At 36.4% G+C, this 12,727-nt stretch overlaps 1 pseudogene; it reads left to right on the top strand.

Annotated features, from left to right (window-relative positions):
• The first annotated feature begins 2,383 nt into the window (after positions 1 to 2,383).
• Positions 2,384 to 4,129, top strand: LOC145130224 (protein DYAD-like; annotated as a pseudogene).
• Positions 4,130 to 12,727: the final 8,598 nt, after the last annotated feature.

Here is a 12,727-nt window from a genome sequence, read left to right as displayed (position 1 = left end):
GATAAGCCAACTTTTGACCCGTGTTATCGATCAGCCAGGTTTCGATAAGTTTCTCATCTGTTAAGGGTTTCTGGGATTTACCGGTGATAAATCCGGATTTGTTTCTTGCACCAATTCGCATCTCCATAAGTTGGACCACAAAGGGTAATTTGTATCATCCAGAATGACTCTAGTGGGAAACGTAGCATCTTGTACGTTCTGTATAATGCCATATGAATGGTTTGAAGCTCCGCTTGATCCTCCTTCGGTTCCCATCGATCAATGGGTTCGAGATTTTTTTCTTTTAGCTGTGATTGGTATGCTCTGATACCATATAGAAATAAGAATTCAAGATTTGGAGGAAGAATCTTTCGTTTTCTATATTTCATCAATCACAGGTACATTACATTTATACATGAAAGAAAGTAACAAACTCACCAAATGTACAGCCTATTCTAAAGGAACTTGAAATTATCTACAACAATTATATTCTATAATTTGCTCTCGTCAACATTTATTGTCATAGTGAAAGACAAATGAAAGCTATGAACATTAACTTTTATTCAAGAGTAACCGGGTTATCCCTTCACTTTTCCGATAAGGACATTCTTAACCCACAAAAATTGAGTTTAAGCCCCTAGACTATAAAAAAGACATTAAGGCCATCTTAAAACAAATACAAAAAAATTGTAGAGCTAACATGTCATTTTCAATAAAATAAAAAAAAAAATTGGCTCATAGTAAGTTGCATTTAGAAAAATTGATTTCATTGCAATTCTTCTCTAAGAAATTAACATGATGAAAGGTTTCGAAATGGCCATTCGGATGTTCTACTCCTAAACAAAACAAATAACATTTTTTTCTTCTCCTTTATAATACAATAAATCATTTCTTTCCTCTTATTTCATTATACCAAACAGTCTCGAGTCTTCTAAGTCACCAATATAATGGATTACGAGTGATCATATGTCATTGCTTCAATTAATTTTGATCTTAATTAATGAGTTATCCAAACAATCGCTCTTCTAAAATGCGTTGAGTTATATTCATGTATCTTTATTATTTTATTTTCAGGAATTATGAATTTGAAATTTTCTAACGAGGGTTAGAGGATTTTAAAAGGTTTGCTTGTAGCACTGTCGTCCATGAGTCACTCGTAACATCATCATTGTTGGTTATTAATAACTCTAGATAATACTTATCTAATTAGTCCAAATTAATCCATGTATTTGTCTTGTATATATAATATATGTGTCATGTATCGTACATACGAATGCCAATATCTTGTTACAAATCATTTTTCACTCTACATTTGACCTTAAACATGCAGACGTACGAGCGTACATGCAAAGGGGTTTTGGATTTTACAAACGAACTTTAGGGTTTTGAATTTAATTGATGTTTTGACCTCTTTAATTCTCTCATACGTCTCATAGTGGTTACAAATTAAAGTTATAAAGCCACATAACATCCACATTGACTGAAACCCTAGAAAACCGGTGATGTTGCTAACATTGCAATGAAAAATGAAGTTGTCTCATAAGCTATTGAACACAATTGGAACAATCGATCCTTTATAACCTCTTTGTGTCATTTTTCTTAAATAAAAGAGTCATCTAAAAGTAATGTTCAATTTTATATAATTCTATAAATCTCTTTATTTTTTAAAAAGATATACTGTTTAATAATATAAAATTTTAAAAATATTTAATACATCAACACATCAATCATTTATAAAACCACAGATGTCAAATCCAATGCTCTAAAGATTTAAACCTTATTCGATTTGTACATTGATGTAGAACTAAAAAGATCACCCGCTTGCCAAAAAATGCAATAATAGCGGGAAGGGGAGTATCTGTAAATTTAAATGTGGCCTTCCGTTGCAAGAACACGTGAGGTGCGGTACGTATGCTTCTCACTTTCTCTCTCCAATATTTTCTAACGGAATGCGTATTCTCTCTCTTACTCTTTCTCTCCCTAGAAGCATCTGAGAAAAGATACGCAGAACCTTCATCTTTATGATCATGGCGACTTAAGTAACCCCCAATCCATTTCTCTTCAATTCTTCAACCATGAATATTTTCCCCTGAAGAACAAGTATTAATTTTCGATCGATAAAGTTGCTGCGATTTAAAAGGTAATCTATTAACTGTAGCTAATTGTAATTGTTCTGTTTTCATTTAAATCCACGGAAGTCATGAGCTTCTTAAATAATGCTCTAATTACTGCTTTTTCTAACTTCATCTTTTAGTCAATCATGCATACCATTTAACACTTGATTCCTTTTGTTTTTCCTGCTTATTATTTTCTGTTGAATATCTATTGTGTACTATGTAATGTTAGCATTTAGCAACATCGCCCGTTTATTCTTGAGTAAAATTTTTACAGCTTCACCGTGAAAATGGAAACTTACCATCGGAAACGATAAAAAAAACCACCATTAGCGCGAACAACGTAAGTTCTCTCTCTCCCTCTCTTGTGTGTGTGAGAGAGAGAACCTGTGATGATGCCATTAGGGCATGGCATTGCATGTATTACAATCAGAATTTCGCCTTTTCTGTTTCTGAAATCCGTATTGTTTTTTTTCCTCTCTATCGTCCTTTATCACTGACTAGAGATGTACTAAAAAGCATTAATGGATGCAGGAGATAATGAGCTTGAAAAGGCAAGAAATAACCAGCGTACTAGACGGCGCACAAGCACACAGACATCACCTTTGGCCAGGCAATTCCTGCTTCAAAGGAATGGTATAATTTCAAAATTATCCTTTTAGCATATAATACTTCTAGATCCAAACTATTTCTTTCAATTCTTCCTTTCTCGATTATCTATAATGGCTTCTCGTTATTTCATGTGTAAAGCAGACGAAATCCTAGAAGAAGAGGTCCAACCAGGCTTCATTTACGAGATCTACGTACCACAAAAGCCTTCCTCCTAGAACTCCTCTTCAACTGAGAACCGTTCGCGTTTTCATGGTAATCAATCACTTCGTGAATCAGTGACAAAAAACTGTTTTATTGATTAGATCTGAATATGTTTTCGTCTGACTGATGGATAATGATTATTTTCAGATATCCGAGCATTCTGTCATTACGAACTTATTTCAGTCATGGAATCACGGAGATGTATCCTGCATTAGATGAGAAGTTCGTAATGGGAGTAAAACTGGCCGGCAAAGTGCTTTTTCGGCAAGTTCCATCTCAAGAATTCGACGAGAAGAAGCATCTGCAGAATTTCTGGCTGGTGAACCCAAACTCTCAAGTCGGGTTGGGTCATGCTGCTATGAAGATTGAAGAGATCGGATTGGCAAAGGAACTGAAGAACAATGCTTTGGTAATTAAGGTGGGGTGTAAGAAGACAAGTTATGTTTATTGGTAGACGTACCCAAAGATTTGAGCAACACGACGCAGTTTCTTCAAGCTACGTATGTGTTCATGGAGATGAAGAAATGAAGGATCGACAAGATGTTAACAATGGTGGATATGAGGAAGAGGAGGAGGGGAGGAAGTTGATGACGACGAAGAGAAGGGTGATGAAGATGATGATGATCTTAACAGAAAGGTTGAAAAAAACAAGAAATTTGAGAAAAAGAAAGCGTGTGAAACAAGCGAACAACCAGTTATGGCTAATCAATAAAAAAACCCATGAACAAATGCAAGAAATTAGCGCTCATTAAAGATCCCACATAAAGGTGGTCAAAGGAGAGTTATCTGGCGGCGGAGCTCAGTCTTCTGATAGGGACACTGGTCTCTTAGACCACCTCCTGAAACAACTAGCTAACAAGGTGGCGCCAGGTGGCGATTTGAGGTTTCGAAGGTCACACAACGCTGTCGGAGCAATGGAATATTGGCTTGAAAGTGCTGATCTTCTTAAAATTAGGAAAGACACCGGAGTTAGTGATCCTTTCTGGACTCAAACGCCTGGTTGGAAGCCCATTGATTCTCCTATCCAAGATCCGATCATGTCAAAAGAACTTAATATTCATCTCAAAGAGGAAGTTTCATATATCAAAAGGTACGTATATATGGATTGGATTCATTAAGTTTACGAAAGTGTAAGGTTATTATTTTTTACGTTTCTATAAGAATATATTAGTTATATATGTGGTTAATTTTTCTTAATATACAGGGAATTTTTATCTAATTAAGAAGCACTAATTTGAGGAAGATATATGGCACATGATTGTTAAGATATACTTCTTTATCGCCATGAGTTTTTAAATTACTTAGACCATTGATTGTGCCGTGTCCGTGTGTGACTTGGTAAGACATGTGAAAGATATGGTGGATAACCTATTGACACATGTTCAAATCCTGGCACCACTCAGCCCTTGTGGCCATGGAGGTTCGTCTGCAGTGACTCCAGGGCATGAGGCAAAGCCTCATGTTTGCAGCGGGGGATTAGTCGGTGCGCGAAAGCTGGCCCGGAAACCCTCGTTAGGAAAGTTCCCTTTCCAAAAAAAAATTAACAGGGAGAACGAGAGATTATGGAGTTAATTTGAAAGAATAGGCCAACTTGGGACTAGCCTTTTAGATGGGAGGTTTGAGTTTTAATTTATACCGAACAATTTCGTTATATTTCTAACCACTAACTTTATTGTTAAAAATTTTGAAAAAAATACAAACGAAATTGAAAGTAAAGTTATGGACTTATGGTGGTGTCTCAAGGTCATGTTGAAACTAGTCCAAAGCAAGGTGACCAGTTTTTGTAATTCTTTGCTTCCTTCCGAGTGTCACGTAGATGACTCACGAGTCTCAAGGATAATATCAGACTCCAATAGGACCCAACCTTAATGGTGATGGACCTACACTCTTAAATAAACCCCCAAAGTACTCTTTTCACATAGATATCAAATCAACATATGAGTTATTATGTTCAAGAATTTTATTATTGTTTTTTGAATATTTTTTGTTTATTATTATTATTGTTAATATTTTTCAGAATTAACGTTATTTTTTAATGTCTTTAATCATACATACATTTTTTTTTATGAAATTAATCCATTCTTTTTCAGTTAAAAATGGCAAGTTTAGAGCCGGCCCCTCGGATATATATGTCAATGTTGTGATACATATTACTTGTTTTTTCATGAGTCCAATTAATTAGAATCAGTGAAAACTATATTAATAACCTGTACCCTTTTAAAAATATAAACTTTTTAAATTTTATTTATTATTTCTTGTAATTTATATATTATAGTTATATTTTTAATATATTTGAAAATTATTTAATTAAATGTGAATTATTTTGTTGATAACAAACTACTTGATTTAAATAATCTTGTAAATACCTTTAAAACAATATTAGTATTAAGTATTATTGATATGTATTTTATTTTAATAAACTAATTACAATATTAATATAAAAAAATAACAAAACATCTAATATATCATTGAATAATAAGAGAAACGATACTAATAGAAGTGTAACACTCTTTATAATATCGATCGACTATATCGGTGACGATGTTAATTAAAATAATATGTTAATAATATTATTAGTAAGAAAAATAATCATACATAATTAACAAAATCAGCTTTAAAATTAATTAAGAAAATTTATTTTTAAGTATACAAAACAAATTAATACATACAACCTTAATATGCATTTCGTTAATGGATCTCTAAACGTTATTGTTTGTTGTTCAAAAAAAATAAGTATCGGTTTTTCTTCTTTTACCAAAAATGTATCTTTAAGTAAAGCATTATTAATACTTTACATGAAATAACATTATAATTACATAAAGCTATTGAAGTACAATAGTTAGATAAATTTAATATTGACTGATTAGACTTTTTATTTAAATTTAATCCATTACAAATAAACAATCGAATTTAAACTCCTTATCAAGAGTTTATTTAGCACCAACCTCTAAAAATACATTTTTTGTTACTAATTAACCATATATTTGGTGTTCCTAAACCAATTTAATTGCCGTACGTGTCAATATAATAATGATTCTATGCATGTCACTATATTGAGTATATCCATCGGTTATTAAAAGTAATTAATTGAATTATACATATGATCAATCAAATTTTAATTTTTTTTTTTTTACTATCTTTCCTTCTCCGTGTCTGATGTAGATGACTGATGACTAGAGTCTCAAGTTTTCTTTTCTCTTTGTTTCCATTAATTCCGTAAATATTTTTTTTCTTAATTACTTATGTTTGTTTGTTTGGCAGGAAGAATTAATGCAACAAAAATTTCGGTCATTGGTCATTTTGAAAAAGGTATGCATCCAATTAAATGCTAAATGATGAACTAGTACTTTAAAATAGTTAATTAATATGCTTAACTGAGAGTTATATGCAATTATGCATGCATGTGCGTGAGATTATTAAGTTGTGCGCCTATTTTTTGGGGGTTTAGCTTTCAATAAAAAATAAGAAAAAGAAAATATTTGGCATAAGACCTTTTGATAATTTGTGGACTTGTGGAGTGGTCACTAGTTGATTTTGATATGGACTTGTAGTCCATGATTCCCTTCGTAGTGCGTTTTTTTAGACTTGCTATATAAAAACTGAAATTTGTTAATCAATACTATAATTTTAATAAAAAAATTGAACTAGTTGCTAGTTAAAAACAGATTTGGACTCAACTAATTCAAGTAAGATAACATTGCATCTGTTTTTAACATATTGATATGGAAATTATTGTTTTTTGTACATAAAAAATTAAGTATACAATATGCAAATATATATATTCGAGTAAAAGAGATTCTTAATTCATTTAAAATGAATAAAGAAAAAAACACCTTTTTAATTTTTAAAATTATTTGTGGAATTATATAAGTATATAATGCATGTCCGAGGTGCGTAGAGCATGCATGTACATAACATAACAATTAATTAATTCATGATAAAGTTTTGGACAAATTACACAAATGGTCTACATAGTTTGATTTTATTTCAAATTTGGTTCCTAATTGATATAAACTGTTTGTTCGTACTGATTTCCTGTTATTATTATTAAGTAATTATCAAATATAAATTAAATATATTTAATTAAAAGGACCATTTATTTAAAACCAAAAAGTTTCATATCCCTTTCATGTATGGCAAGGAATTTCTGAGTGAAAAAAATAATATGAGGGACCAAACTTGCATAAGGTAGCAAACTACAGGGAGTGTAGTTTGTCCGAAATTTACAATATTCTTGCTACTAGTCTACTACAAACTTATATTCATACAAGGTAAAAACATATAGTAATAATAATAAAACCTCACGCAAATCGGAGAGTGTATCGGCGGTTAACAACTCATTCTCTCTCTAGATCACTATCTCCTCATACTCTTTTCTTCTTCCATGGCAGCTGCGGTAGGTCGCTATACTGTTATCGCATTGAAAATCCGCGAGCGATTCGAGGAGGAGAAGTTTCCCGCCGTTTGCAGGCTGCTCGGTCATTTGACTGACGAGTACGGAAGACTTCATTGGAGAGTGAAAAACGAACTTGTAGGTGATATTTTCAGCGTTTTTGAGAACGTTCCGAGGTAACTAAGCTTCTAGTGATCTCGGATTCATTCTGTTTATTTTGAGATTTGATTAAATTCTAATCTAAATGTATATATGTTAGTATTCGAACAACGAAGTCATACGAAGCAGCAAACCGATATCTGAATGAGAGTCTCCGGATTTTAAATGTTGAAGGCAGCAATCAACAAATGATGATACATGACTTGGTGACGTAGTGCAGTCGCCAAGTTCGACGGCTACAGATCCAGATGGTTGCACACAGCAGGTGGCTTGAGAGAGAGAACTTGATCGGTAAGTGTGTTTATCGTTATGTGTCTGTGTCGGTGTTGAGTCTCGATGATGAAACGTTTACGGTTTGATTTCAGACCACTCCGCGAGGATGGATGACCTTTGTTTAACCAGGATCTTCGCACTTCTAAACAGAGAAAGTCTATTGAACTGTACAGCTGTTTGCAGGTATCGTTTCATCTTTTTACATTGATCGATGTTAGTTTTTTTAGATCTACATGACATTGATTCTACATGTGTACAATAGTTATGTTGAGAATTAACTGATAACATTGTAGAAGTAATTCAGAGAATTTTAATTATTTTCTTTATGCACGTTCTATTTGATTAAGTCATAGGAAGAATAAATCAAGGCCATCGTGATGAACCTGGTCTTTAGGAAGTAAGTGGTAGGTTCCTGATTTTCAGCAATTTTTTTCTTTAAATACCAAGGCACAATGTACGTTGTAATGTGATCCCCCACTACTGACTATATACGAATACATTTTGCCCCATTACTCTGTTTTTCTTCTTTAATTGTTCATTGCAAGGTTTGTGAAAAACCAACACTGTGGTATCAGAGCATAACTTGGTGCATGCCCAAGTATCAGTCTCGAGCAGAGATGACAGGCAACAACGACAATGGCGATAAAGAAGGTCAGATCACTCTTCACTATCCGATGCTCTCAAGAACCAACTATGCTGCCTGGGCGATCAAGATGAGAGTGTTTATGCAGGCCCAAGGTGTGTGGGATGCAGTAGAGCCCAGAACTTCAACACTCTTGTCGAAGTGAAGAAAGACAAGATGGCTTTGGCAGCCATTTACCAAGGTATACCTGAAGACTTGCTATTGTCCTTGGCTGAAAAGAAAACAGCCAAAGATGCATGGGAAGCCTTAAAGACCATGTTTACGGGGGAAGAAAGAGTCAAAACAGCGAAAATTCAAACCTTGAAAGCTGAGTTTGAATCACTAAACATGAAGGAGTCTGAAGGGCTTGATGAGTTCGCTGTGAAAGTGAGCAATATTGTGAGCACCATGCGGGCTTTGGGGGATAACGTTGATGAGTCCTACGTAGTGAAGAAACTATTAAGGGCAGTTCCAGATAAGTTTCTTCAAATCGCTTCAGCCCTTGAGCAGTTTGGAGACCTGGACAGCATGACAGTAGAAGAAGTAGTTGGAAGACTAAAAGCTCATGAAGAAAGAATGAAGGGAAGAAGTGACACTGATGATCGAAAATTACTCTTAACTCATAAAGAGTGGTCTGAAAGAAATAAGAAAAAGAATGAAGGTGACTCAAAGTCCAAATCCAATCGTGGTGGATTTGGTGGCTCACGTGGAAGGGGCCGAGGTAGAGGCAGAAATGGAGGAGGAAGAGGTGGACGTGGAAGGAGTGGATCTTACCAGAAAAAGGATGGAACCAGTGGTGCAAATAACAGCCGTGACAAAAGCGACGTCCAGTGCTACAACTGCCAAGACTTTGGGCACTATGCTGCAGAATGCAAAAATCCAAGGCGTGAAAGAAACCAAGAGAGCAATCTCGTTCAAGACGATGATGAACCTGCACTTTTCCTGTCAGCATTTGAAAACAAAGAAGAAGAAGGTGAGGTGTTTCTTAATGAAGAAAACGTAAGTCCAAAACTGAAAACAAAAGGTGGAGAAACAAACCAGTCAAAGATGTGGTATTTGGATACCGGGGCCAGCAACCATATGACTGGTGACAGAGAGAAGTTCAGCAACCTAAACAGAGAAATACAAGGGTATGTAAAGTTTGGCAATGAGTCCAGAGTCAGAATTGCAGGAAAGGGGTCAATAATCTTTAAGTGCAAGAATGGAGAGCAAAGAAAACTTCAAGAAGTTTATTACATACCTGACCTCTGCAGCAACATAATCAGCCTTGGTCAATTATCGGAGTGTGGGGATGAAATCAAGATCAGAGAACCGTACTTGTGGGTTCATGATAAGAATGGAAGGTTGCTAATGAAGGTAAGGAAGTCACAGAATCGCCTGTACAAAATAGAACTTGAAGAAACCCAATCAATGTGTCTAATTGCTCAAATTGGAGACCCAGTATGGCTTTGGCACACACGACTGGGACACATAAACTTCTCTGCCCTGAAGATTATGTCCGACAAGAAGATAGTTGAAGGACTGCCAAAGATAATTATCCCTACACAGTCGTGTGAGGAATGCTTACTAGGCAAACAGACAAGGAACCCCTTTCCAGCTCAAGCAGCCTTCAGAGCAAAGAAGAGACTCGAGTTGATACACGGTGATCTCTATGGCCCAATTACACCTCCTACGCCCACCGGTAACAGGTACTTTATGCTTCTTGTTGATGATTTCAGTAGAGTGATGTGGATTTACCTGTTAAAAACCAAAAACGAAGCTCTTGAGATGTTTAAGATCTTCAGAAGAAAAGTAGAAGTAGAAACAGGGGAAAAAGTAAAAGTTTTAAGAACAGATCGTGGTGGGGAGTTTTTGTCAAATCAGTTTACCTCGTACTGCAATGAATCGGGCTTAGAACGTCATTACACATCACCGTACTCACCACAACAGAACGGAGTGGTAGAGAGACGGAATAGAACGGTGGTTGAAATGGTAAGAAGCAGCTTGAAGACGATGAGTGTGCCAGATGTATTGTGGGGAGAGGCGGTGAATCATGTTGTGTATGTTCTTAACAGAATCAGTACAAAGGCTTTGAAAAACCCTACACCATACGAGATGTGGACTGGTCGCAAACCACACCTAGGTCACATTCGCGTGTTTGGTTGTGTATCTCACATGAAAATTGCGAAGGGGCACTTGAAGAAGTTAGAAGACAGAAGCAAGAAGTTGGTTCATCTGGGAATCGAAAAGGGCTCGAAAGCTTACCGATTACTAGATCCCAATACAGGAAAGCTCTATGTAAGTAGAGATGTTGTATTCGAAGAACAAAAGATCTGGAATTGGGATGAAAAAGCACAGATAAAAGCGATTCACGGCATGAGCTTCACGGTAGAAGGATTTGATCTGAATGCTGAACTCAATTTTGATGAAGAGATCGACGAAGGAGAGATTGACCCTGAATTACACACACCCGAACCATATACACCTCAAAACGAATACGGGTCACCTCAAAATGAACCAAGTTGGGCTGAACCAACTGAGCCCACTAACTTGCAACCTAGCCCACACGACAGTTCGACGGACAAAACGAGTTCACCAAGCTCATCGGCTACATTCAATTCACCCAGTACCCCAAATTCCCCCATCCAAGCATCTTCCTCAAGCATCGCATCGAGTTCCACCGGAGGAGGCGCCCCAAAACGGTATCGATTGCTATCGGATCTGTACGAAAATACAGAGGAAATTCATTTGCCTCTTGAAGAACTGATGCTGATCCAGGATGAACCAAGCACGCACAGGGAAGCAAAAGGAAAGAGCGAATGGGAAAAGGCAATGAAAGAAGAACTGGTTGCAATCGAAAAGAACAAGACGTGGGAACTAGTTACACTTCCAAAGGGGCGAAAACCGATCGGATTAAAGTGGGTATACAAGGTGAAAAGAGACCCGAAAGGAAGAATTGTGAAGTTCAAGGCACGTATTGTGGCGAAAGGCTATGTACAAAGACAAGGCATCGATTATGAAGATGTCTTTGCTCCGGTTGCAAGAATTGAAACAGTCCGAGTAATTCTAAGCCTTGCATGTACAAATGGGTGGTGGGTTCACCATCTTGATGTAAAATCAGCCTTTCTAAACGGGAAATTGGAAGAGGAAGTGTACGTAGCTCAACCAGAAGGTTTCGAGAAGAAAGGAAAAGAAGACAAAGTATACAAGCTCTCAAAGGCGTTGTACGGGTTGAAGCAGGCGCCTAGAGCATGGAATGCGTGTCTGGATACATACCTGAAAAGTCTTGGATTCAGAAGATGCTATCAAGAATACTCGGTGTACACAAGAAAAGAAGAAGGAAGAGTCCTGATAGTAGGTGTGTATGTTGATGATCTGCTGGTCACAGGTAGCTGCCAAGATGATGTAAACAGGTTCAAATTAGAGATGAAAGCCAAGTTTGAAATGAGTGACCTCGGGTTACTAACTTACTATCTGGGAATTGAAGTCGATCAAAGTGAAAAAGGCATAACTTTAAAACAAGAAGCCTATGCCAAGAACTTGCTGAACAAATCACGGATGAAAGATTGCAATGCTTCAAGATGCCCACTTGAACCAAAAACGAGACTCTTAAAAGACGAAGAAGGAGAACCAGTCAACCCAACAGAATATAGAAGCATCGTGGGAGCACTCAGGTATTTAACACATACCCGACCTGATCTTGCCTTCTCAGTTGGGGTTGTTAGTCGCTTCATGGACAAACCCACTGAGAAACACTTACAAGCTGTGAAAGGTATTTTGAGGTACATCAAAGGTACACTCGATTATGGGTTGACATACACCAGGGGAGAAAACAGAGTAAATCTCACAGGATACTCTGATAGTGATTTTGGAAATGATATGAGTGATGGCAAAAGCACAGGAGGGACAACCTTCTACTTGAATGGAAACTTAGTGACTTGGGCCTCACAGAAGCAGCGAAGTGTGGCATTATCAACCTATGAAGCTGAGTTTATGGCTGCAACTCAAGCAGCTTGCCAAGCCATATGGCTCAGAAGAATGCTCACTGAAGTAACTGGACAAAAGGTTCCACCTGTGTCATTGTTTGTGGATAACAGCTCAGCTCTCGATTTGATGAAAAATCCAGTATTTCATGGTCGCAGTAAACACATCAATATAAGATACCATTTTATTCGTGAATGTGTTGAGGTTGGAGAAATAGTGGTAAGCCATGTTTGTAGTACGGAACTGAAAGCAGACATCCTGACTAAGTCAATGGAGAGGGTGAAATTTGAAGAAATGCGGGATTTGATTGGTGTGAAATCAGTCACAAAACTCTGAATTAGGAAGAGAATGTAGAAGTAATTCAGAGAATTTTAATTATTTTCTTTATGCACGTTCTATTTGATTAAGTCA

The sequence above is a fragment of the Lactuca virosa genome, chromosome 8 (genome assembly GCF_052849685.1).
Source record: "Lactuca virosa cultivar CGN04683 chromosome 8, Lactuca_virosa_CGN04683_v6, whole genome shotgun sequence".
In the NCBI taxonomy this organism is placed as follows: domain Eukaryota; kingdom Viridiplantae; phylum Streptophyta; class Magnoliopsida; order Asterales; family Asteraceae; genus Lactuca; species Lactuca virosa.
The sequence above is the reverse complement of the archived record's forward strand: the minus strand, read 5'-3'. Positions and strand labels throughout refer to the sequence as shown.